The sequence below is a fragment of the Calonectris borealis genome, chromosome 1 (genome assembly GCF_964195595.1).
Source record: "Calonectris borealis chromosome 1, bCalBor7.hap1.2, whole genome shotgun sequence".
Classification (NCBI taxonomy): Eukaryota; Metazoa; Chordata; class Aves; order Procellariiformes; family Procellariidae; genus Calonectris; species Calonectris borealis.
Genome location: NC_134312.1, coordinates 6,640,871 through 6,665,474, shown reverse-complemented (window position 1 = coordinate 6,665,474; position 24,604 = coordinate 6,640,871). Strand labels below are relative to the sequence as shown.

Below are 24,604 nucleotides of genomic sequence, written 5' to 3'. Positions count from 1 at the left end.
TCTGCTAAAATAACCAACATTATAAAGCAATGCATGGCAAAAAAAAAAAAAGTGTCACGCTGCTACGTCACGAAAACATACCTTGCCTTTCACTCCATCCTTTCCCAAACAAAACACAATTAGCCTCAGCTACAGAATCTACAGACTCATCTTTACTTATGATAATTAAAGCAGAGAAAAGGAATTAAAAAAATTTCACTCATCTAGTGTGGGTAAAAATCCCTCCTTTTTCAGCAGGGCACACAAACAGAATTTTGCAGTTGATCGTCTTTGCATGACATTTTAGCAGGCACCAATATGACATAAATCTTCGAGTTTGCAAAAAAACAAAGCACAAGTTAATCTGAACCTATCGCGCTGGTTTTTAGCATGCTACAATACACTGAGGCATATTCATCCAACGGGATTACTGGGCTGGCTGAACCTCTTCACCTTTATAACCTGGAATCCAGGGATACCTCATGCTGAGGAACCTGTACCTGCTTTTACATTATTTGCTTGTAAAACTGCTGGACTGCACCACTTTGAGGTGACACTAAAGGGGAAAAAGCTTTCTTAGACACCAATAAAGCAAAACTATTTCAACTTGGTTTATATTTCAGTGCTTTACGATTAGTTTTATGGAGCCTTGAGGATCCTGGGGTCTTTTTGTGGTTGTGTTTTGTAGCCATTTACCTGGGTTGTACCCATGCAATTTGAGTGCAGAGTCTTACAGCCCAGAACCAGAGTCATTCCTGAGACGCACCACAATACAAATAGAAGCGATCTGGGGGCATCATATACGTTTATAACAGATGTGAAGAAGAGATTTGTTTTCTCTGATGGGGAAAACTCCCAAGGCACCGTATGAGTCCTCTGCAGACGTGTATCACGCAATAGCACGGTCCGCAAGCCTGCTACACAATCATAGCATGGTTCATGTAGCTCCTGGACATTTTTACTGTAAAACTATACCTATAGTATAAAGAACTGGAACCAGCAACATGAGAACACTCTAAGCAGCCACCAAGTTCTCAAATACACAACTATAGAGTACATATAGGAGTTGGTACCACATCGTGTCCAGTGTGTAGAAGAGAGATGACAAATCTCTTCCTTTAATACAGACATGTTTGGGTTTTTTTGCTCCCTTCCCCCGGCCCCAGTGCACAGCGCAGCAATCCATCATGCCTCCAAGCCTTCCCTTCACCAAAAACGTCCTTGCTTGTGTTGAGTTGCATTGGTCAAGGAGAAAAAAACAAAGGAAAAAAGAAGCGTATATTGTAAAGTAGGGGAGAAACAGGATTCTTGATAGTTACCTACTCACACAGTGCTTGAAGACATGCTTGGGCACAGCACGGTCACTCATATAAACACTATTACAGTACCTGTACATATATATGTCCATGCATATTTTCCTCCTTTCCAGGCCATGCAGATCTCCAAGCTGCCCTGAATGTCAGAGACATCCAGGGAGAACTGCAGATAAGAATTTTAGACTTAAGAGTACAAGTCACAAAATGCATTATTTGGCTGTCAAACCAGGACTTGCTAAATTAATGAAGCATTTTAATTCCCAGATCAACAGAAGCAAAGTTAATTTTGTGAAAGTGTGCTAGATTCCAAACCTATTACTATTAAGACTAACTTAAACCTCATCTACATTCTTCAGGGAACAGGAGAGGAGAATAAACAGAGGTGAAATTAAGCACAAATGTGAAGTGGTATTTTTTTTTTGACTGCAGTAATTTTGATGAAAGAAACTTAGAGGCCTGTTAACACTAATTCCTAATAGACCGGTCCATTTTCCAGCAGCCTACCAGATGCCATTTTCTTTATGCACTCTTTTTTTTTCTCCTTCCACCCTTCAACAACCAGCAAATACATTTGTTTTTGCAGGGGTTAAGCCTATATTTCCCAAATGATTATTTGCACTGTAGGAGCTGCTCAGATCTTTCATGGATCAGGGTCCCCAGAATTAGGTTTTGCATAAACACAGTACAAGGAAATGGTCTTTTCTCTAAAGACCTTGCACAGTCTAAGGTCTCAAATGAGTCTGAAATGAGAAGCAAATTTATTCAGTAAAAGGAGTTCAGGACAGAGCTGAGCTCTTGACTGTAAGTGGTCGGTCTGTAGACAATCTTCTATGGCTTTGACACTGCAAAGCAGCCTTTGAGCTGTATAGCACATTAATAAATAGTAAGATTACTCCACTAATCACCAGAGAAGTGCAGAACTGGATCTACAGCCTTCCTTTAAAGGAACAATATTTACTTTAAGGTTAGAAAACGTCTATATATATCAATTGGATGTTCTAAGACAGTCAGTCTTGGGAAGGGGGGGCAGTGATGATATGGGATAAGACTTACACACAAATAAGAATTACTATGATCTCTACAGGCCAGGAAACATTTAATTTGGAAGACCAGATTTGTCTTGCACTCTCCTTGTGAGTCCCCAGCTCAACGGTTTTGAAGAGGAGGGATGGAAAGGCCCTACTGTTTCCACCGTTGCACAGGAAATCACCAAACAATTTGGCAGGGAACTTGGTTGGTATAAAGACACTGAGGTTCAAGTTTCTCACTCAAATCGGGTCAGTCTAGACAGTGGTCCACTTGGTAGCTTGCTAGCTCATCGGGATCAATCTCTTTTTTTACCCACTTCCACTCCTGAGCAAAGGGCTGTTCCTTGACAGAAAGCTGGCATACTTCTACAAAACCAACTGCGATAACAAAGACTTGACATTTTGCAAAGAGAGTATTTTCACTGGAAGTTTCCCAAACCACATAAACCTAAATCTCCATCCTCGCTTTCAGCATTTGACGAAGAGCTTCTGAGACAAGCCTGCATCTGGAATGCTTCTTTTCCTTTCTCTGAGCCTACCGATTTCTAGTTGGCTTGGATGGAGTTGCTGAAAGCAGCTCTAGGGCTCAGCCTGGACAAATGGGTCACTTAGGACCAGCCAATTAACAAGACATTCTTCACCTAACTTGTCTCAAATCAAGATGGACTTACATAAAGACGAACCTGACGGAAAAATCTAGTCTCATTTTTGTGCAACACAAGGGTGTCCCACCAGGCCCTTCAAAGGCAAAGGCTTATTCCTGAGTAAATACTTGACGAAACCAGATTAATCAGCCCCACTCAGGCATTTTATAGTTTGATCCATGGATCTCCCAAGGATAAGAAAAAGCAGGACCTGAAAGGACAGAAGTCCTGCAGGTGGCAACCATGGAAGAATCATTATCCTTGTATACTGCATTAATCCCACGTAAGAAGGTACTCACAAAGCTGGTTTTAGGCATAGGAATTGAGTGCCCTGGGTTCCCTCTACAGACACCAGACAAAAAGCTCTTCAGATGGAAGATGCAGGGCACTGACGTTTGGCTCTAACAGGACATTTCAGAACTGCAGCCTCTCATTCTCCACTGATTATGGAGGAAGCCAAGAAAGGTAATTCTCCTTGCAAATACCACCAAAGGCTCCAGGCTGGGTTGAAAGGACAGTTGTATATTAAGATGAGAACACAGATTCAACTTCCCTGTGTTTCAATATCAAATTTTCTGTACCAAGACATTGACATACTTCATAAAAACGTTCAGAGCTCCTCAGAGAAAAAGCACTAAGTTAAAACTAAACCATCATTACTTCCATAGAAAATGAATATGAGGCTTTACAATATATTTCTGTGCTTGAAAAAATGGGTAGGAAGACTAAAATAATTGGCCTGATTTTCAGTGTCTAACTTTAGATACCCAAATTTGAAAATTTAGGTCATGTGACAATCTATACTATTTAAATCTCATATCCTGGATTACGGCAACACGAAGCCACCTTGTATTGTTCCTCTAGCTGCGATTTTAAAATGAAAACGGTTCAGGGTAAGAAGTAGATCTTCTCTGTATTAAAATGTTCTCAAAACTACATCATATTAATCAGCAGTAGGAACTACAGCGACTTCAAACTCAGTGCATTTTATTTTAAAGAATTAATCATTAAGAAAGGCCTCTGCATGCCTGGAAATGCAGAACCTTTGCCAAGTTTATCAATACACAGAGGCAAAATTGCTGTCAACCTGACCTGGACAATTGCAAAGGGTCCATTATTCATGCTCATTCAATTTCTGGCTGTTTTGCTGAGACAAGGATGTTACTCAGTGCCAACTGAGATGGTGGTTTTGAGATGGACACTTTCCCACTATGAACTGGACCACATCCACTAGCTTATTTCATGCACTGAACAGCTGTTTTGAGAAAAAAAAGAATCCTGATCCAAGCCAGTCTCCCAGAGGTAAAAGTTCCTGTAAAGAGAAATGGTATTCAGATGTAATGTTTATAAAATTATGTTTCAATTTCAACGTTGGTTTGGGAATAGAATACAAAGTCTCCTTTTAACCCTTTGCTTTCTAGCTTTGAAAATAGCCAAGCTAATACAACTTTGACTAAAAAAACCCCCAAACAAACCTCAAACTGCTTTCTCATGCAGTTTGCTATACCAAGTTTTAAGCAAAGCAGAGACTTTTCTGAACGCGTCACTAATACACAAGGGTAAGGAGGAAAACGTTGTTAAGAACATCCCTTATATGTAGCAGGTTTGAGTGGTACTCTTAAAGTTGCATTTATGGTGAACCATAGTATTTTAATAGGGTGGGCCATTGCTATGTGAATGTATTCCCAACTATTTTGTATCGATTACATAATAAAGATATGTGACAGATTCTTGCAAATATTTGCATTTATTACTTTCCACCATTATTCAGGTCAAGCGTCTTTATCACTAAAGCTGTAGAATAAACCTTATTTATTTTGGTTCATCTGTTTGCTCCCTAGGGAGAAAACGGCACACACCATTAGAAATTTTAAAAAAACCTATTTTGCTTGCACTTTCTATGCATATTTAGAGAACTTCCCAAGAATACAGCAGCCTGAAAATGGGAGAAATCACATTTCCTTTGAATTATTTATGTAGTTCTACTCCTTGAACACAAACATTTTCTTCCTTAGCCATTCTTATTTATATAATAGACCACCTGTTATATTACAGCAGCATCACAATACTTTCCACAAGTCAGTAATGTCAGAGACACAGAAGTACAACAATCCACAGCTTGCCTATTTACCTTGATTTCAGAAAGCTAAGTACACATGATGGCAGCGGAAAACACCTTAAGTGAGTATTGTCATGCTTGAAAATGTCTACCCCGTTGTGTACAGCCTTCTTACCGCTCTGGTTTTTATATGCTTGGCTGGTCACTCATTTACAACTGCCATGGTAACACCTGCTGTGAAATTATAGCTAAGGTTTTGTCCTGTTTAGTGGACTTTTAGGGTTAAAGAACACTTGGGCAGCTGAGCTGCAGGAGGACTTCCTTTGAAAACGTCTTAGGCAACTAGGACTTGCTGAAGGTAACTGGGACTTAGAAGCCGTCAAGTGCCTTCTGAAGATGGGATTGGGTCTCCTACACGGTTTCTGAGCTCCAGGAACCTTTATCTAACTGCAGTCACATATGGTTGTTACTTTCTGGACTACTTTGCACGGGAAAGCTAAGCAAGAATGCTTTAATTACCCATGCAGCATATTGCATGCTTATATTAATGATGCTTTTACATCTGCAACACAAAAATAGGAGGTGCAGAGAGGTTTAGAGATGCTGTAGGATTTCATACCACAGTATCAACCTAACACCACTGTGATTTCTGAACAGTCCAGTCACCAGCTCCTCAAAAAAACACTCTATGTTTCCTTCTTGGTGGCATCCAAAACTCATCTGAAAGGCTTTTGAATTCAAAGACCCATATGTGACATACTGTTGAAACGGAGGGGGAAAAAGCCCAAACCCAAAACACAAAAGACATTCCCTCCCCCAGCATCTGCCAGTTTGTTTATCTGCCTGTGCTTAAGCTCTTTGGCAGAAAGTATCTGCAAAATGTGTGGCATATAACTAATGTTATCACAAACCAAACCAAAATCCAAGTCCATTGAGAGGGCACAGGACCAAGAAACAGGGAACCAGGCATCTCCTGGCCTTTGCCAGTGCCATCCAACGAGTCTGGACGCGTCTCCTGTAATTCAGGTGTGCTTCCATTTCATTTTTCACCTTCCAACCATGTTTTTTCCTGTTGTTTAGACTGTATGCTTGTTAAGACAGGGACTTGTGGGTCTTTGTAGTACGCTTAGATAGGGTGAAGAGAAAAAGGAGCCCATAGGCATCATGTGGCTATCAACATTCAAAAAGAATTAACAGTCAGTTCAGTGCCTCCCAATATTCCAGTCCACCTTCTCTAAGTAAGGATAAGCATCAGAAAATTAAGAGAAAAAGAAAACTTCTGCTCTTCGTTGCCCTAAAGCAACCACTGAAGCCAAAACCAAGCATATAAGGACACTTCTGTAAATAGTCCCTTCTTAGATTCTTAAATATTATTAAGCTAGGAGAGAGAGAAGAGAAGCTAGCACACCCCAGGAGCAACAGATGCACAGGAACAGTTGAAATTTAGATGCTATTGGCAGGATTATCTTTAGGTCTCATATACAGTCAGCTCAAAAGGAATACATCTTCCACAAATGTAAATATTCTCTTGCAATGCTATACTTGTTTAACATCCACTGCTGTATATTAGTCATTCCCCACCTATGATAATGACACAGTGCTGTTAAGTAAACACCACTGCTGCATGAGAGGTTCGATTTTAATACACGCAAATGAATTAAACTAGACGTAAGCAGGTTATGAAACAATGAGAGAGTTGCCAAGAATCAAAGAAGAGATTGAATTTAACCACTATTAAAATGACAAAACTTGGGATCACCAACTGTAAACAATTTTCATCACCTAATTAAACAGCCCATTAGTGTTTTCAAAAGAGATGGCTGGCGGTGGCCACTCAGAAAAACTGTTGACTTTGCAATGGTTTGTGCTCCAAGTTAATGGAGTTGATTTCAAATAAGCGCTTCCCCTATGCAATTCATTACAATCGCATCAAATCCTTTGTGTAACGCTGTTCGCTCTGGAATCAAAACACGAGCCCGTATTGCCCAGCGCGCGGGGCAGAAGCCTGCTGCTGTGCAGCACTGACCACCCCAGGCATGCAGAGCAGAGGGAGGAGCTGAAAGCAAGGCACTGCTCGTAACCTGAACTGGATTAGGATTACTTAGTATGCAGAGTAATAAAACAAAACAAAACAGGCTGGGGGGAAGAAACAAGGAGCCACCACTATACGTCTGATTTTGTTTTCATTCTTACATTGAGTTAAACCGCACACCTGGAAATGACAAAGCAGAACCTAAAGCATGTGTTATGAAGACACACTGTCAATGAAAAATGAAAATCCCTAGAGAAAACTTCATTTCCATAAAGATTTTGACGTATACCAAGTCCCCACTGACAGGGCATTTTGCAGTTGTGAAGAACTCTCCTGTCCAAAGTTTCTCAGAGGTCTCTAACCACACGTTGGCACCACCTTCTAGTGAAGGACTTTGACCAATGTGTGCAACCCCAGTCACCTGCTGAAGTGATTTGCCAAATGCTTCAGAGTGATCTGCAGCAGCAAACTCAAACACTGCGATTCCCTTCCGCACCAGCACCCAAGCCAGGAAAGCTGAGCAGAGCAAGACCTGCCTGCAGCTTGAACATAAAGGTAAAGGTTTCCCAGCTATCCACAGAAAACGAAAATCAAAGAGGGCGAAGATTTTTTGAACTGTTCTAAATTACTGCGAGTCATTGTTTAGAACAGGCTCCTTTCTGTCTTTATCTCTCTTAAATAGAACTGTATCTGAAAATATATTTGTTTATGCAAATTGGACATCCTTTTCCTATTTGAATTAGCACTATAAGTACATTCTGTATCAGTGCAGACATACTCGATGTATTTAATGTCAACACTGCTAGCAACGATGGAGATTGGAAATATTGCTCTGCTTGTTGGCCATGGAATAAATTTGCCAAACAGAATCAGTGTAGCTCTAGAGTTTAAATTAATGCAAGCAACACTGTTATCAGTAGTCTTTAGCCTGCCACTCTTAGCTTCTAACAGAAACATTTAGGAATAGGAAGCATTACATCTGGCTACAGCTGCATATTACATGGTCCATTGAGACTTAGATGCTGATGGCTGAACTGAATAACAAACAGCTGGGTATAAATGCAAAGATCAGGGAATCATAAGAAAATGCTTGTATAGTATCTTTGAAGCCTCAAACACAATAATACTGTATTAGCACTATTAGCATTACAGAATAAAATAGCCTGAGGATCGGCGTTCAACTCCTCAGCGTGGGGAACCAGCGACTTTAAGGCAGGTAGCGGCAGACTCTTTTCTGACTACTGTAATATTTATATTGAAACAGTGTATTTTATTAAAAAGTTGGTTGTGAAACTAACATCAATCCTGTCTGCAGTGCCAGGTAAAAGTCAGCCTGCCTCAGGAGTTATGGGACATACTCCTCCTCCATCCTTGGGAACACGCTGAAAATCTTCTAAAATTAACAAAGGTGGTATTTTCAGTGCCATTGGAAAATTAAGACACAAAGATCTGAAATAAGACTACGTTTCACTCCCTCATAGGTCTAAAGGTTGCCAAGAAGAAAAACCAAATACCAGAGTACTGGGGTGGTCACAGTGATGGGTCTTCTCAGGCGTTCACAGAAACACAAGCTGCCATGCAATCCTTGAAATTCAGCAGCTTCCACTGAACAAGGAGTTTATTTTTAAGAAAAAGAACAAGTGAGTGTTATTCTGTTAAATTTACTATACAGATTGCATGCTGCCAGGAGTGACACGAGACATGACTATCTGTCCTACAAAGCAACAAAAGAAAAGTACAGAGAGGTCTTTTGATGCTTTCTAAGGCAACTGAAGAACAAAGAAAAAAAAACCTGTGTGTGGCAGAAGAGAAGACCTAAAAATTGTCACTAATTGGCATAAGGGAAGAAAAAATAGCTTGTAGTTCCTTTTATAAAAAGATTATTTGTTCAGTAAGTAAATGTGAGTAGTCTGGTCCTGTAAAACCTAGAAACCCATTTTCCTGGCTGGTTTGAACTCTCCATACCTACTTAACTGGACATTCTACAGTTCAAAGGACACTTCGTTAACTCTTGTCCATCTATACCAGAATAAGCAGGGAGGGGGATGCCTGGGGAAGGAGGTAAGTATGCAAGCTGAATGAATATGGGTATATGATAAAAAAACTGAAGAGCAGCTCTCAATAGAGCGTGTCTCTCCCTGTATTGAAGGTCTTCAAATCTATTGACCATTCCGTCTTAGGAAGACAGCCACTCACATTTCTGGAGTAGCTTAAAGGCCAAAGAGATCTCCCCAAAGACATCCTGAAGGCCCGAGGAGACATACTTTTGATTCACCAGACAAGACTAAACAGGCTTGAGACTGCTTTTTGGATTCCAATGAAGAAACAAATATTCAGGAGGATGGTGGAGACGATTTGTTGAGCAAATGTAATGCTGGGTGGTGGTGCAAGCAGAGAAAGAAAATACATTTCTAGCCTGCAGAGTTAACACATGAGGAAGAAAGAAAGGAAAAATGATTCTTGAAAGGGAAACAGTTAGCTATATACACATCTTAGAGTTCTTGAGCCTCAGGAGCTGACAGAAAGGTCTAAGGTGACATGGTATAGAAGAACACCACGCATGAGAAGCGGGCAGAAACACAGAACCTTGCATCTCGACAGAAATTAGTCATAAAAATAAAACCAAAGGTGGGTTATTTTCACCAGTGGGCATACCACCGCCCTTTTATCTGGCTGGGTCTTGATACTATTACGGAAGAAGAAACTCCCATCACAATGCTAAGACCAAAGCGGGTTTAACTTCAGCAAAGAAAGTTGCTTCAATTTCTCTACTGGAAACACAGCCTCTGCCAATGTTGAAGATAGCTCTGAGAATTCAGGAGCATTAAAGAGGCTAATGTACTTGAGCTTTGTTCTAATTACTTTTCTTAATAAGTTTTGCTGGACCACTAAGAATAGATGCTGTCCTGGGAACTCCAGCTTTCAATCACCATGGTGTTCCTGTGCGTAACTCGCAGCAATCAGGCAGCAGAACTTGAAGGTAGAATTACCAACTTGGGCATCAACTGCATAAAGCACGTGGATCTAATTGCCCTTATTGTCACCTGGCTGTAACATGAAGTTGCCCAGAGCCCCTTCCACAGACAGCTAGATGGCCATAAACGGATATGTAATAAGACTCATATTATTTCATTCAAATGATTTTTTAAATTGCTTTTAAAAAAAAACTGTGAACCTATGAAGAGCTACGAAAAGCATCCAAATAGTCACTTTCTTTAGAATAAGAAAAAACAACAAGACTGAAAGGAAAGCAGGGGACACACGCTAATTTCAGTCCAGACTATTTGTGCTACTAGCAATAAATTCATTGACCTACATGCTTGCGCTTATTAATTGCTCATGGATGTATAGGCATTCAGGATCAGCCCTTATTTATTTATTAGCATTCAGGTGATCATTCAACACCTCTACCCACACTCCTCAATGCAGTAAATCACAGAACCAGTTACTGCATGTGACTTTCTCATCAAATGCAGCTATCTCCCTGGGATCATCCCCACAGGGTCAAATTCCACTTTCAGAGAGGATTCAAATGCTCCACTTACTGGGGGAAAAAAATACCACTCAAAACTAAGGTTCATGAGAGGAAAAAGAATGTATGGGTGTTATGAACAAGGTGACTGATATACTATAATTCTATGAATTTCTACTCCAAAAAACATATTATAGAAGTTCAAGATTAGCTGTCTCTACCTAGAAGTTTTTGTCTAAGTTTCCAGTGCTTGTTTTACACAATTAGGAAGTCAGGGATACCTATCTCCTTTCTACTTCTGGTTCTTCAGCTACTGGAATGGAAAATGGCAACATTTTGATGTGGGGAAGAGGTGCTTTAGTTAGATGTGTGGAGTCTGAGCTGCAACACTAAACCTCATTGGTGTCCACAAGAACACCATAAAACCAGCGTTTTCAGTACTATCGCTTTCCTCCTGCAAAACATGGCTGTTCCACAGCATGATGTTGTAGGAAGTTTCAACATCCATGTTATGACTTGTCTAATAAATCTTTGATGTTACCACCAATTGTGAATAAAATCTCAAATCCATGCAAATAATATTATAAATTATTTATACTGATCTCAGTTACAAATTTTAGTTCAACTAGTTTCAATGGCAAACTATTGGAAATAACAGCACTAGCTTGATCTTCAAAAGGTCGTAATTTTCAGTGAAAAATGCTCTAACACAGTCTAATGGTGTTGGTTTCCTGTATCTGAAAGCTACGGTACTGGGCCTTATAGCTTGATTTTTATAAGCCTTATAATGAGGGTGGAGAGGATACATTCCATTCTTCAGCTGCATTTTTGTTCCACAAAGACTGCAATTTTCAGTCTCTTGAAAATGTAATTACAGATAATGTTTGCATCAGTGGCAAGAACACAATGAGCACATGGGGCATGAAAACTCCACTCAAATCACATCCTCTTAGGTTACGAAGCTTGTCTTCTGCCAAGAGTGGAGGCATTTCAACAAGCTAACGTTCACTATGAAAAGGATTGTGATTTATACTAACCCATACATACATTCTACTTTTACTTTTCCCATTATTCTACTCTTTGCATAGGGAACCTACATAAACCTGAACAAAGATTAATTGGCATTACTTTGAAAATCTGATGTCTATAAAAAATTTAAAATACATTAACTAAAAATATAGAGGTACATCAGTACACCTTGTTCCAATGACCACGCACTTTGCGGCTGCAAAAGTAAATCAAGATCAAACCAAAAAGATAGCAAGTGAAAAGGTATCAATGTTGCAAGAGGGGAAGTCCCTCTGAGACAAGACTAACCAGGTTCAGGTTAGAAGTGAAACTGAAGACTGCTTCAAAGCTAACATGACCAGGAATTTCAGAACGAGGAATCAAGCATTTGATTTGGTCAAAAGATCCACCCAGAATAAATTATTTTAGGGTAAAATGAAATGTATATGTCTGATATTAAAAAAGAAATCTGTATCAGGGGAGTTCTGCATCATATAAATTAAGCATATCCTAAGTAAAAATTATTTGTGCTTCTATATTCAGTGTAACTACTTATCCACCTCAGTAGTAAACCAGAATCAGCCTGAGGCATAAGTGATCTTGATGCTGCTTTGGTGCTACTTTCAACATATCCATCCCTTAGAGTGCATTGAGCTCCTTGACTAAGAAAATTAACCTGTTTTCTAAAGAAAATAGAGTTTTACACACAGAAAGAAGAGGATGCATATTTGCACATCAGAACAAAGAACCTACGCAGTATCCCAAAATCTCACAGGCGATGAGGTGAAGGGGCAGGCAGACCCAGAGCTTGATGCCACAAAGTATTCCCCAACCGGCACAAAGGGGTGGAACGGAGGGCGGTCAGCAAGCAGAGAACCTCGCCTCACTAAAGGCCACAATTTAACTGCAAGTCTTTTGATGCCACTAAACTTATTGCCATAACAGAACAAGATGACTTTCCTTTTAAAGGAAAAAAAAAAAAAAAGAGGCTAAATGAACGCCTTCGACCCCTGAAGGCAAATCAGGATAACCCCAAAATATACTGTTGTCAACCACAACTTTCTCTCATTTCAGAGCGCGTTGTGATTCTTAGCACTAGGAGCCAGCGCTTGCACTAATTGGGAGTCCTAGCATGCAGCTACCAAAATACTTGTCTTCCAGCAACCCCGGGGAGAAGCACACAGTTGTGTTTCATAAGCAAAGAGGAGAATCAGACTTAAGCTCTTGTCACATTGAATATGTCCAATCAACATAAATTCTTTGTCTTTATTTGTTCGCGGTGCGTTTGGATCACAGATACAGACTGCTTTGAAATCAAAGGGAGTCTGCCCATTGACTCAACAAGCCTTGGATTCAATCCTTAATTTATTCATAAAAACCAGTCTTTCTGGAATCTGAATCTCTGAGCTGATTCTAAACCACTCATGTGAGTTGAGTTTTACCACCAGTTTCACTGTATATAAAGTCAAGCACTTAAAGAAAGGGCCATAATCTACTGAAGCCTGTATATGTCTTCCTGCTGCATCATCTACCTTGCAGCTGCATATACTTACTGTATAGGGGAATACTGTTCCCTTTAACGATAAAAGTTTCACCTAAACACCTCAACATTGAAGCAGCTGCTCACACACAGTCTGTCAAAGCTATAATTTGGGAGAATTGCTTAAAATTTGATCAAATTTAAGTCCTACTGAGTTTAACCAGGTCTTCTTTCAATGCTCAATATTCCTGGCTGAAGCTCCCAGCTTATCACGTGGAATTAACAGATGCCCTTGAGAAAGGCATATTACGTAGATCCACAGTGATTTGCATTGGGTAAGTAGGGCAACTTGTGGTCCTGGAAAAAAAAACACCAACATGATAGTATTGTATTTGATTCACAATCATTGTACGAGACTGTTTAAAAAAACAGAGCTGAGAGAACCTAATAAAACATCCACTACAAAAATGCAAGAAAACCTACTATATGTTGTCAAGCAACATTTTTCTTAGACAATAGATCCCCAGAAGACCTAGAAAATCATAGGCAGGGCTGATAATTCCAATACGGTGGGTCAGTGAGCACAGCCCAAAAAGGATGGGGACTTACTTCCAGGGACTTTCAAGACACGAGCCACTAGCTGGATAGTAAGAATATAAAATCATTAAGCAGTTCAGATCTAAATTCTAGGTGGTTCTCCAAGTAGGTTTCTCTTACCTATCTTATCAAAGGAGGAAGATAAAGTACATGTTTTGCGGATATTTATAAGAACTTCTTCCACCAGAGAAGCTGGGTAGGAATCACAGAGATGTTTGTTTAAATATTGAATGGATGGCGATACGGGATAGCAGGGCAGGGTAGTTCTTACCTTGCGAGGTAGGAAAGGGGGGAAGGCTTTTTGCAGGCATGCAACGTGCAGCAGAGCATGCTGAAGGCTCCTAGCATTTTAAACAGATATAAGCAGGGCAAATTGCATATGTCAAGGACAGAGAAAAATACGACATGAAGTGGTAAGAGACTGGAAAAAGAGTTTTAGCTATGTTGATGGATTTTTAAAGTGGTACATGCTAAGCTTCTTCACTGATAAAAAAAAAAGTTTTTCCAGCTAGATCTATGAGGGTTTTCATTATTTACAGCATATTATAGGAATTGGATAAAAGGGCTTTGTTTGCTGGTTCTTGGCAATATGATTATTTGCTGTTAAATATTTACAGATTTTTTTTGCCCAAAGAGTTTTGGGGAAGGAGAGGGAAGTTGATTTATTGCCTTCTAAGTTTCCATGAAGCCTTCCAGGTTCACATTCAGAAATTATCAGCAGCAATTTTGCATTTTCTGGGATTTGAGGCTTTGCTGAGCTTAAAAATAAAATCTTCACCCCTATTAACACAAATGATGCTCCACTTTTTAAATATAACATTAAGTTTAAATTATTATTTTCTCTGCTAAGTAATCCTGAATTTGCATCTTTTACAAAAGTCTGCCTAAATACATACCTTTCTCTCCCCCGTCATCTTCTGCACATCTCCCTTCCACAATATTCATCTTACCCAGGGGCCTGGCATCTCAACTCCAAATTCTCTCTATATCTGTGGCTTCAAACCAAACAGGAAAATCAGAGACCCGACTGGCTGAAGTCAGCAGCAGTCCTCTCCATTTCCCTTCCACTTGAGTAGAAATGGAGAGCCTAGGGAAGCTCAGAGACCTTCAAATCCTCTGAAGGCCAGCAAAGTAAAGAAGTCTAAGTATCCCCTGATGTGGGGGTGAGGACAGAGGGAGCAAAGAGGCACAGAAACAGCCAAAAAGTCTCTAGCTCCTGCAGAGCTTCCAGGTAGCAATACGGGCATCTTAGCAAGCTGAAAATGGTTCCTTTCTGAATCCCAGTGTGTATCTCCTGCTACGAGTAGCCTGCTGTTCCTCAACAAAGACACACAGGCAACAACGATGCTGCTGCAGGACCTCTTCCCAAATCTGATAAACTGTACATGCAGAGGGAAGAAGAAATGAGCTAAAGGGGCCTGGAATAACACTTTGAAAACACAGGGATCAGCCAGTGCTGTTGAAGACTGCTTGGGCCAAACTAAGCCTCGTAAGCAATATTTCTGGCTGGAAAACAGATCTCACGCCTCTGTGAATTACTGCATGTCTGTTCCAAAGGAAGGATTTATATAGGACATTGAAGAGTTGCTTCTGTCTTACTTTAAAATGACAGCTAGGAACCCTACGTCAACATCTATAGGCCCGTACTGCCACGGCCGTTGCAGGAAAAAAAGCTCAAAAATACACAGAATCTGCTCCTAAGTCATTATGCTCTACAATACATAATAAAGCATACAAAGCTTCATTCCATTCCAGTGAAATACCCCAGGAACAGCACAGACGTAAGTATGGTAAGAAGAAGATACTAAAATTCTGAGGTTTTCCTATTTACACAGCCTTGTCTTGAAGATAAATAAATGTGGTCTAGCAAGTGAGATACTAGGCTACACTTAAGCAATAATGAAATCAAGCAAACACAACTGTTTTAAAAATAGGTAATATAGTGTTGGACTTTCTTTGACTATATCTGAGTTGTTATGAAGCTGCTGCATTTACTCTTTTCTCCACAGATAGCAAACCAACTTAAAAGGAAGAGTTGTACTCTGTCTTCTGCAGCCAAACGATAGAGATGTATGTTGGTGAAAGCAGAGAGCCCTCAGGCATCAAGATGAATCCTCCTCTCTGGCAAAGGGAAAAAAGTTTGTCAAGAACAAAAGAAAACCCCTGCCCCAACCTGAGATGTGTGAACATCCCTCAAAAGAATACCTGCCCAATTAAAATTGACTTATCTTCCACTCCATCATCAAGATAACAGCTCACTCTGCTAGCAAGGTAGAACAGTATCTGAAAAGTTAGTTGCCTCATGTTTCCATGTTGAAGTTCACTCTTAAGTGAGCGATGGGAAAAAGATTGCAAAAACCATTTATACGGTTGCGATTCATGGTTCAGAGCTGGACAGCCTGGCATGGGACACAAAGCCCAGCATTATGCATTCCTCATTCAAGCCAAGCTCCTGTAAACCCACTGGAAGTTTGGCTTGAACACAGACTGCAGGCTATAGTCGGTAATAAAATATCAGATAATAGTGCTTTACGTGTCCAGAGACATTCTCTTTTTCTAAGAATTGCTTCACTTGTCATCTATTTTTCCCCGTCCTGCAAAATTAAATGCTAATTTTATTTCTTCCTCTTCCCTCTGGTCCCCCCCCACTCCATACTGATCTCCAGAAGGAGCTGGCAACGTTGAACCTGCCAGAGAAAGCCAGCGCTCACCTTGCAATCCTAAAATTTCAGTGCTTCAAGGAAGAAATTGCATTACATGGGTCAGTTTAGGAAAAGGGGAATGACTTTTGCAATTTTTTCCCAGGAGAGATCATCTCGACCTGTGGCTATCCCTTAATTAGGCATTTACGGTTTTGCAGTAAAATCTCTGAAGCAGCCCCCAATCCAGATATATTCAAGAATCAAATTTAAAGACTAAATTCATACCTGAAGTAATAGTTACTGTAATTTCCTGAACTTTTTTTTCTCTCTCTTTTTTTTTTTTTTGGACAGCAGGGGGTAAAAGTAGGTTGGATAGGGCAGTTAAAGTATGAAAAAAAGGTTTTGTGGTGGTTTAACCCCAGCCGGCAACTCAGCCCCACACAGCTGCTCGCTCACTCCCCCCATGGTGGGATGGGGGAAAGAATCGGAAGGGTGAAAGTGAGAAAACTCGTGGGCTGAGATAAAGACAGTTTAACAGGTAAAGCAAAAGCCGCGCATGCAAGCAAAGCAAAACAAGGAATTCATTCACTGCTTCCCACCAGCAGGCAGGTGTTCAGCCATCTCCAGGAAAGCAGGGCTCCATCACGCGTAGCGGTGACTTGGGAAGACAAACGCCATCACTCCGAACGTCCCCCCTTCCTTCTTCTTCCCCCAGCTTTACATGCTGATCATGACATCATATGGTGTGGGATATCCCTTTGGTCAGTTGGGGTCAGCTGTCCTGGCTGTGTCCCCTCCCAACTCCTTGTGCCCACCCCAGCCTCCTCGCTGGTGGGGTGGGGTGAGGAGCAGAAAAGGCCTTGACCCTGTGTAAGCACTGCTCAGCAGTGACGAGAACATCCCTGTGTTATCAATGCTGTTTCCAGCACAAATCCAAAACATGGCCCCAGACTAGCTGCTGTGAAGGAAATTAACTCTATCCCAGCCAAGACCAGCACCGGTTTCTAAGCAGTAAGATCTTGGAAGAAGAAATTAAACTGAACTAAAAAAAAATTGAAAGTTCACTTACTGACTAATGAAATGATCAACTTTTCTGTATGTTTATACAGAAATATTGCAGATAAAATGAAAGATTATTTTTTTCCCCCTGAAAGACATGACAAGGGGAGAAAGTTTACTAAAATGCATGGTGAAATCAAGCAAAACCACAGCCATCGAACTTGCAATTTTTACAGTGTTTTGTATGAAAACCAGGTATAGAATAGGGTTTTCTTTAAGTGATAGCCGCTGGGCATGGAGTGTGTTTGACAATGTTTCAGACTCCTAATGCTTGTTCTACAATCCATCTGTGGTAAAATATTAAAAAAAATAAAAGTGTTTATTGATAAAGGGCATAGCCAGATGTCTCTCTCACTAGCAATGAATTGCAGGCGAAGGCTGACAGATCCAAGCAATTGAATGAGCCAGGAAAAAAAAAAATTAAAGAGAAGAAGGGAATAGATCACTTGATTTTGTAGATTTTCAAATACAGTTATCCTCTGCCAGAAGTTAATAACTTTCAATTACCTGGGTCTGTTTCAGGCAAATGAAGTGCACTTATCTCGCACCAGGCCAGGCACCGTCAGTGCCACCGGAGCAAGTGCCACTGAGGTCTGGAGTCAACGACACAACAAGTGGTGGGTCAAGCAAGCTGTGGATTTTTTTTTTTTTGCAATTTAGCGGTGCAAAGCTGTCAAGAAGCAAGAAATGGGAAGAGCGCATGTATATTAAATAAGAAGACAGTGTCATGCCTTTGGATTAGGAGGATGAAGGATCTTCATTATTTTTCAGGGTTATGAAACAAAAGATAGCTCTTGTCAGCTGTGATTTGCAATCAGACTGGAATTGCTTCAAAGGATACACGATGTAGGAACAGAGCACAAGAAAAAGCACAGTATGGTCTGGGACAGCAAGGGTCGTAGTTGGTTCAAAAGGACCTGCCTGTCCTCCCATTGCGGAGATACCCAGCTACACGTGCCAGCTAAAGGGGGTGTGTACCTGGACAGCTCTCTCTTACCCACACAGCAACTCCACTGTTGTCTGGGGGCCAGTACATTTGAATGGAAAGAAAATGAAAAAGTTGTAAATTAGCGTTTCAATAAATTACCATCACTGCTGGGAGAGAGTCAGTGTTAGGCCCTTCTGTCAGGACTACATTTGCTTTATGATGCTAACCTGCACGGAAAAAGGAAGAAAATAATAATAATAGTAAAAAAAAAAAAAAAAATCAGTAGATCACTAATGCCATTTTCATGAAAGATCAATGGCTGCATCTCCGAAATAACCGTGGTCATAAACTTTAAAACCCCAGAGTAAGATCCACAGAACAATTTAAGAAATTAACAGGGACATGAACACCATAAAACAAAATACTCAGGTTGCTGCTGTTGTTTTCCTGGCAAACCTGAAGCGGCTCAACTCACATAGGCTGATGGAGAAAGAAAGGACATGAATTTCCTACATATTCCTTTGCAGAGGATGAGTGCATCCCAGGTGGCAGCAGGGAGTGGGGTGCGCTGGGCACAGCTGGACACCACTGCCTCCTTCCAGACTACCACAGCTGGACACGATCGCACCCCTTCCAGCGGGGCTGGTGCCTTTACAGGCACGGTGTAAGCCTCTCCCTGCTCCTAAGGCATAAGCTCCTTCCCTTAGGTGTAACAATGTGCTGCCCCTGATAGTAAGCGATGGGTAAAGTCACAAAATAACACTCAGGAGGCCGACACGGAGTCTTTCCCGCTGCTCTTGCGCCAATGTTTGTTTTGGAGCACTGCCTTTGAACTTGGCTTCAAGTAATACCACGATTTGATAGGCAAGGGAAAAACTGTCCCAGGGCAGAGAGCAGGACTCAAGACAGTCAGTCTTCTTCAGCCGAGTTGTAAGACGCAAGAGAACATAGATGTTCTCTTCAATATAAACTGGTTTTTATATTTGTGTAGACCCAGAGGAAAAAAAAAAAATCACCAAACAGGCACTATTGGTACAGTAGGCAACTCCTTTGTGAATTGGCTCATTTAGGCATTCATTTAAATACAGTAATTAAGATTTAACACAAAACAGAAGCTGCTTTCAGATGTCATTTTGAAGGCCAGATGATCTCCTCTTTATTAATATTATAATTTTAAACTATTGTCAGCTGATTTTTCAAGGATCAAGCTGTGAGCAAAGAGAATACGCTGCTGAAGTGTGTCCTATTTACGTAACATGGTCTCAATGAAAATGAGAGACTGATTATAAATCCGTGATACAGAGGATGGATAAACTGCACAACTAAATCTCAAGGTGCTTTATCTGGACGATAGGAGAGCATTTATAGCTTCAGCATCTGCCATTCACCTTTTCTATTTAACACCATATGGAAGAACACAACAGTGTTTAAGGCAACATATTTCTGAAAACCTTTATGAGAAAGCCAGCAGCTTACTGCAAATGAAAAATGAAATCCTGGAGGGAACACAAGCGCTTCTCTTCCTTTCCATAGGCATGCAGAACGCGGGAATGCGGGGGAAAGCAATTAAAGTATGATGATTCTAAAGGGGAATAATTATTTCACAATTACTTGAGAACATTACATTTATTGCTCTAATTAGCTTTTATTTTCCAAATAGGCATTCTTGTTCCTGCATTTTTCTTGCACCTATGAAGGTTTTTCCTGTTTTCCCACTTCTTCGCTAAGGAAAGCTCAGCCTCGCTCTCTACGTGTATTCTCTATTTTGTGACTTTAGCCTCTGGTTAACCTTGCCCTGCCACCACTTTGTTTTAATCAAAGAAAACCGTGTCAGGAGATGCAATACTCTTTGCAATTACATGAACACACAAAAAATAATGCGCTATAGGAAACACAGTTTGTAGAAATGAAGGAAAAAAAAATAATCACCTCTCTGCTTTAAAAGGAAAGAGGTTTTTATATGCTTAAACCATAACACAATGATTTTTCTCTAGAGCGCTGTCTTGCCAAAGTGTATTCCTTGCATTACAGGAGCTTTTAAAAATGAAAAGATTTTGTACACCTTTCCCCTATATCGGTTGGGTCAAATATTTTTATATTAATCTATGAATTAATTATGAAATTTGAATAGTCCAAATGCTCATAAGATATCAAACATCCTAAAATGCCAATGAAATATTTAGAGTTATCAAAGTTTTTAAAGCAATCATAACTGATGATTAATTTGGATGATGAATACATGTGGGGGAGGCTTCAAAACTTGTGAGATCATAGCATAGGAAGTGGAAGATATATTTAAATATTAATGGACTGAGAGTTATTGTAGGTTAAATACTGAATGGGGTTCTAGGCAGCTACTAGAAAAGATGATGGGGAGAAGGACACCATGAAATTGTAATTACTTAATCGACATCCAAAGATTTATTTTCCTTTCTGAAGGAAAATTTTCCTTTCTTTGTCAACAGTCAAGAATTTTCTTCTTCTTTTGCTTTGCCTTCCCTCAGTAATGGCCCAAGGAGTCTGTCATGCAAGTAACTTCAGTAACAAGTCATAATACTTCAAATAAAGCTATTACTAAAACAAAGTTAGAATAAAATGCCAGTATAAGGATGAGGCTATGGACTAACAGCTGATACCCAGCGATCAATTTTCAGTTAGCAATTAATGGTTTGATATGCTACATATAAAAAACACCAGATAGTTGAAAAATTATTTTTGACAGTATGTTGAGGTGAAGTTTAAAAAAAAAAGTTAATTTTATTACCTCCAGTTTATGCTGGAAAAAATCCTATTTTGCAGAAAGGGAAGTTTTGGTTTTTTAAAGTGCAAGAATGCCTGTGCATGATGAAATCCCTTATCTATTAAACAAATACAAACAAACAAAAAAGGATTGAAAATTGATCTTCACTGCCTTTTTAATCAGCATATTGCACATACACCTGATTTTGACTCATCTTGGATAAAAAGAGGCAGGAATTCAAAGACTAAATACTTTTACGCATAATTGACACGGAACCCATGCAGCTGCACGTGGCCTGCTTCAAGCACCACGTATTTTATTGACATTATACCCAGCTATCAAAAATTAAAGTCAAATTTGAGTTTGAGTCGGTAATAACAAACACTATTAGTCATTTACACTAAAGGTAATCCCAGGCAGTGGAATGTGTATCATGGAACAGAAAATCTTTGGTGGTATTGCAGAAGTCAACGTGGGGGGTTACTACGATGAGTATTCAATCCTCAAAGCAACCACTTTACAACCATCCAGTTGGCATGTACATGTAAGTCAGTGAAATTACTAAGCAAATTACATTGAACTCACATTTTATAACCGCACTTAGTAACCATTAACCCTCTCCTACCCCGCCTAAATACACACACACACACACATTTCCACCTGTATCTTTTCTTCAGAATTGCTTCTTCCACACAGGTAACACACACGGGCTATGAATAACATCAGTCAAACAATTTCTGATCCTTTAACTAGAGCACTAACCAGCCTCTTTGCAAGCATTTACGATGGCTAGAGCATCCAACTTGCCATCTGCCCTCAAGAACAAAAGTTCAGACGTCTTCATGCTTCATACCCTAGATTCATTAATGAAATTCATTCCACTTCATTAACGAATTTTTATTAGTAAAATTGCCATTCAGTTACTAACCGGGTAGACTGATGCCATGCATACAGTTTAATTATATTAAATAGTCGTGCTCAAAGTATCTGACCTTCTATTTTACTTCTATTTAGCTAGATAATAACAGTAGCAAAATTTGGAAGGAAGCAACATTTAAGAGCAATTAACAGTCTCACAGAGGTAAGACCGTTTTCACTTTGACAATTATCCAGTTAACTTTCACAATAGGTATGCTCTGAAAATTATTCCTTGAAAATTCTCCTTCTCTGTTGCTTGTTGAAAAAAATGGATGGTACTGAAAAGAATTCCTTTTACAAACAACTTTTAAACATGTAAACAACTGAAAGTGTAAGTGATACTGTATGGTGCCGATTTCCTAAAACATCTGATACACCACCGGCATAAAAAAAAAAAAATCTAGTTCTGCAAATTTTCACTGTGAAAGAGAAGAGTTTTACATACATCTTGCTAATTGCCTCACTCTAAAATAGGAAATTCCTTTCTGCTAAAGACTGAACTAAGCGATACTCAATGGCTAGACCAGATGGCGAGGTTAAAAGTTTTGTGCAGCGTTGTAACTTGGAGCATGCTCTGCGATGATGCACTGTGCCACCCCGCTGAACGCTGCTGGCGTCTCGCTGCACGTCTGGGGTGGGCCAGCTAACGGGTAAGGTGCATACATGCCCGTGACCCCTTACGCATAATCAAACTGCATTCTCGTCAGCACTGATTAGTCCAGACAGTTGGGGACTTGCAAATAAATGTATGTCGCCACTTGGCTAGGAGGACAAAATAAAGATGTTTTAAATAGTGAATTAGAGAGTTTTAGAAAGGCAGTGTAGCAGAGCTTCCCCAGACAGCATTTAGTTTCAAGATTATTTTTTTTTTCTTTAGGAATAGAAGCTTCCTTAGTTAATAGCAATTTAGCTTCGATATTAATTTGTATGCATGACACGTGATCCTTGAAATCATACATCTTTGCAATTACTTAGTTCCGCAGCAAAGCAAAGCTTGGTTAACACAAGGAAGCACATCACACTACCACTAACGATGCAGGAGGTAAAGTTTTTTTTCTTCAAGAGATTACAAAGTACCCCCCCCAAATATATGAGGAACCAGCACCAAATCCTACAAGGACGTGTGTTTAACAATTTCATTATTAAACTTCTGTATTTAGAGATCCACTTAGAAGCTGACATATCTCTGGAGTAATTTTTGTTTCTTTGGACACACATTAAGATCTGTGTCTGATGAACACTGACGGTGTTTCAAGCTGTGTTAAAATATATCATGGATGCTTCCCAGAGAAGGGGAGTATAAAGATAGCAACCCAGAAGGAAGAGTTTGACATGGTACTCCCCCCTCGAGGGGCAAGTTGGAGATAAAGTTATATAAGCCTAAGTGACAACAGGGCATCATCAGCCGCAGTTAATAGTGCCTTTGAGCTTGGAGACGTTTGTTAGCGGTATCTTTTCTGACTGCCTGGAAGGACAGCAGGTAGAAAAGTCTCATCAAAGCTGAGACGATGAAAACAAGGGAAAGCTCGGCTGTGGCAAGTCCCTACAGAGAGCTGCAAAGCAAGTGATACGAATGTTCAGCTGCAACTTTGTACCCTAATAACCAAACCTATGTAACGTTTATGGAAGAGAAATACAGAACCTTTTCCAAAACTGACCTATGCCAATGAAAACAGGGATCTTACAACGGGAAAAACAAAACACAGCAGAGAACTCCCTTGAATTTAAGATCACGAAACGGAGACAACGGGCAGCATTTACGCAAACACTTTGCTGTCCTTCAAGGACTGTAAAAATAGTGTCAGTCATCCGCACCAAGTAGATTCTCCTCCCGCCTCTTACCCCTCTCCCACACACTTATTAAATCTCAGCTGCCTGAACAACTGCCCACCACCGAATATCTCCACGCAGAACATTGCTGGTGCAAGCGAAAGCACTCCACCTTCGGAGAAAGTTTGGTTGCCAGTAAAGAAGGTAATAAAAGTCTGAATAGTCTTAGATGGGGGCACAGTATGCAACCTGATTTGTGCAAATCGCAGGTGACAGTCTCTGCTGCACACACGGGTTTATTTACACTTGTAACTTAAGCGCTGCCTCAACCGGAATAGCTCCAGTACAGAGTCAATGCCAAAGCCTCTTGCTTCATTCTAATGTAACTCAAACCGCATTTGTCATCCTGATGAAAGAAGAAAAAGCGACAAAATAAAAGACATTTTGGATACTGTAAAAACGCAGCACAGTCCTCAGCCTTCGTATCTTTCAGCAAGTGACTTTCTCCTCGTTTCTAGCTTTTATTTTTTCATATAAGGCTTAGGTTACCTGAAAATCCCTGTCAATTGGCAATGCCCAAGAGGATGATAATAGAAACTTTCAGATCGAGATTAATGGAGCAGAGACGGGCTAGGGGAATACTTCTCTTTCTGAAATTCCAGCATTCAGTGCCTTCCGATAAATCTCAGCCCCAGTTCAACTGCATGTAAAACAACCCTCCTCACCCTAATTAACACTCTCCATACCAGGCAGCTGTCGGGAACAGGATTAAAAAAAAAAGAGAGAAAAATCCCTGCTTTCTGCCAGGTCTTACCCCCAGTGGATGCCCAGTATTCCACCTGAATTTGAAAACTGAGGAAGCTTTTGCAAGGGGAAAGGCTGAGGTAGCACGGGTGGGTCGGGGCTGGGCGCAGGGGACAAGTGTCCGCGGA

General features: G+C 40.3%; 1 protein-coding gene across 6 annotated transcripts in view; it reads right to left on the bottom strand.

The window, feature by feature from the left end:
• CELF2 (CUGBP Elav-like family member 2) overlaps positions 1-24,604 on the bottom strand; it is a 565,219-nt gene that overhangs the window by 222,867 nt on the left and 317,748 nt on the right. The gene's annotated exons all lie outside the window — the stretch shown is intronic.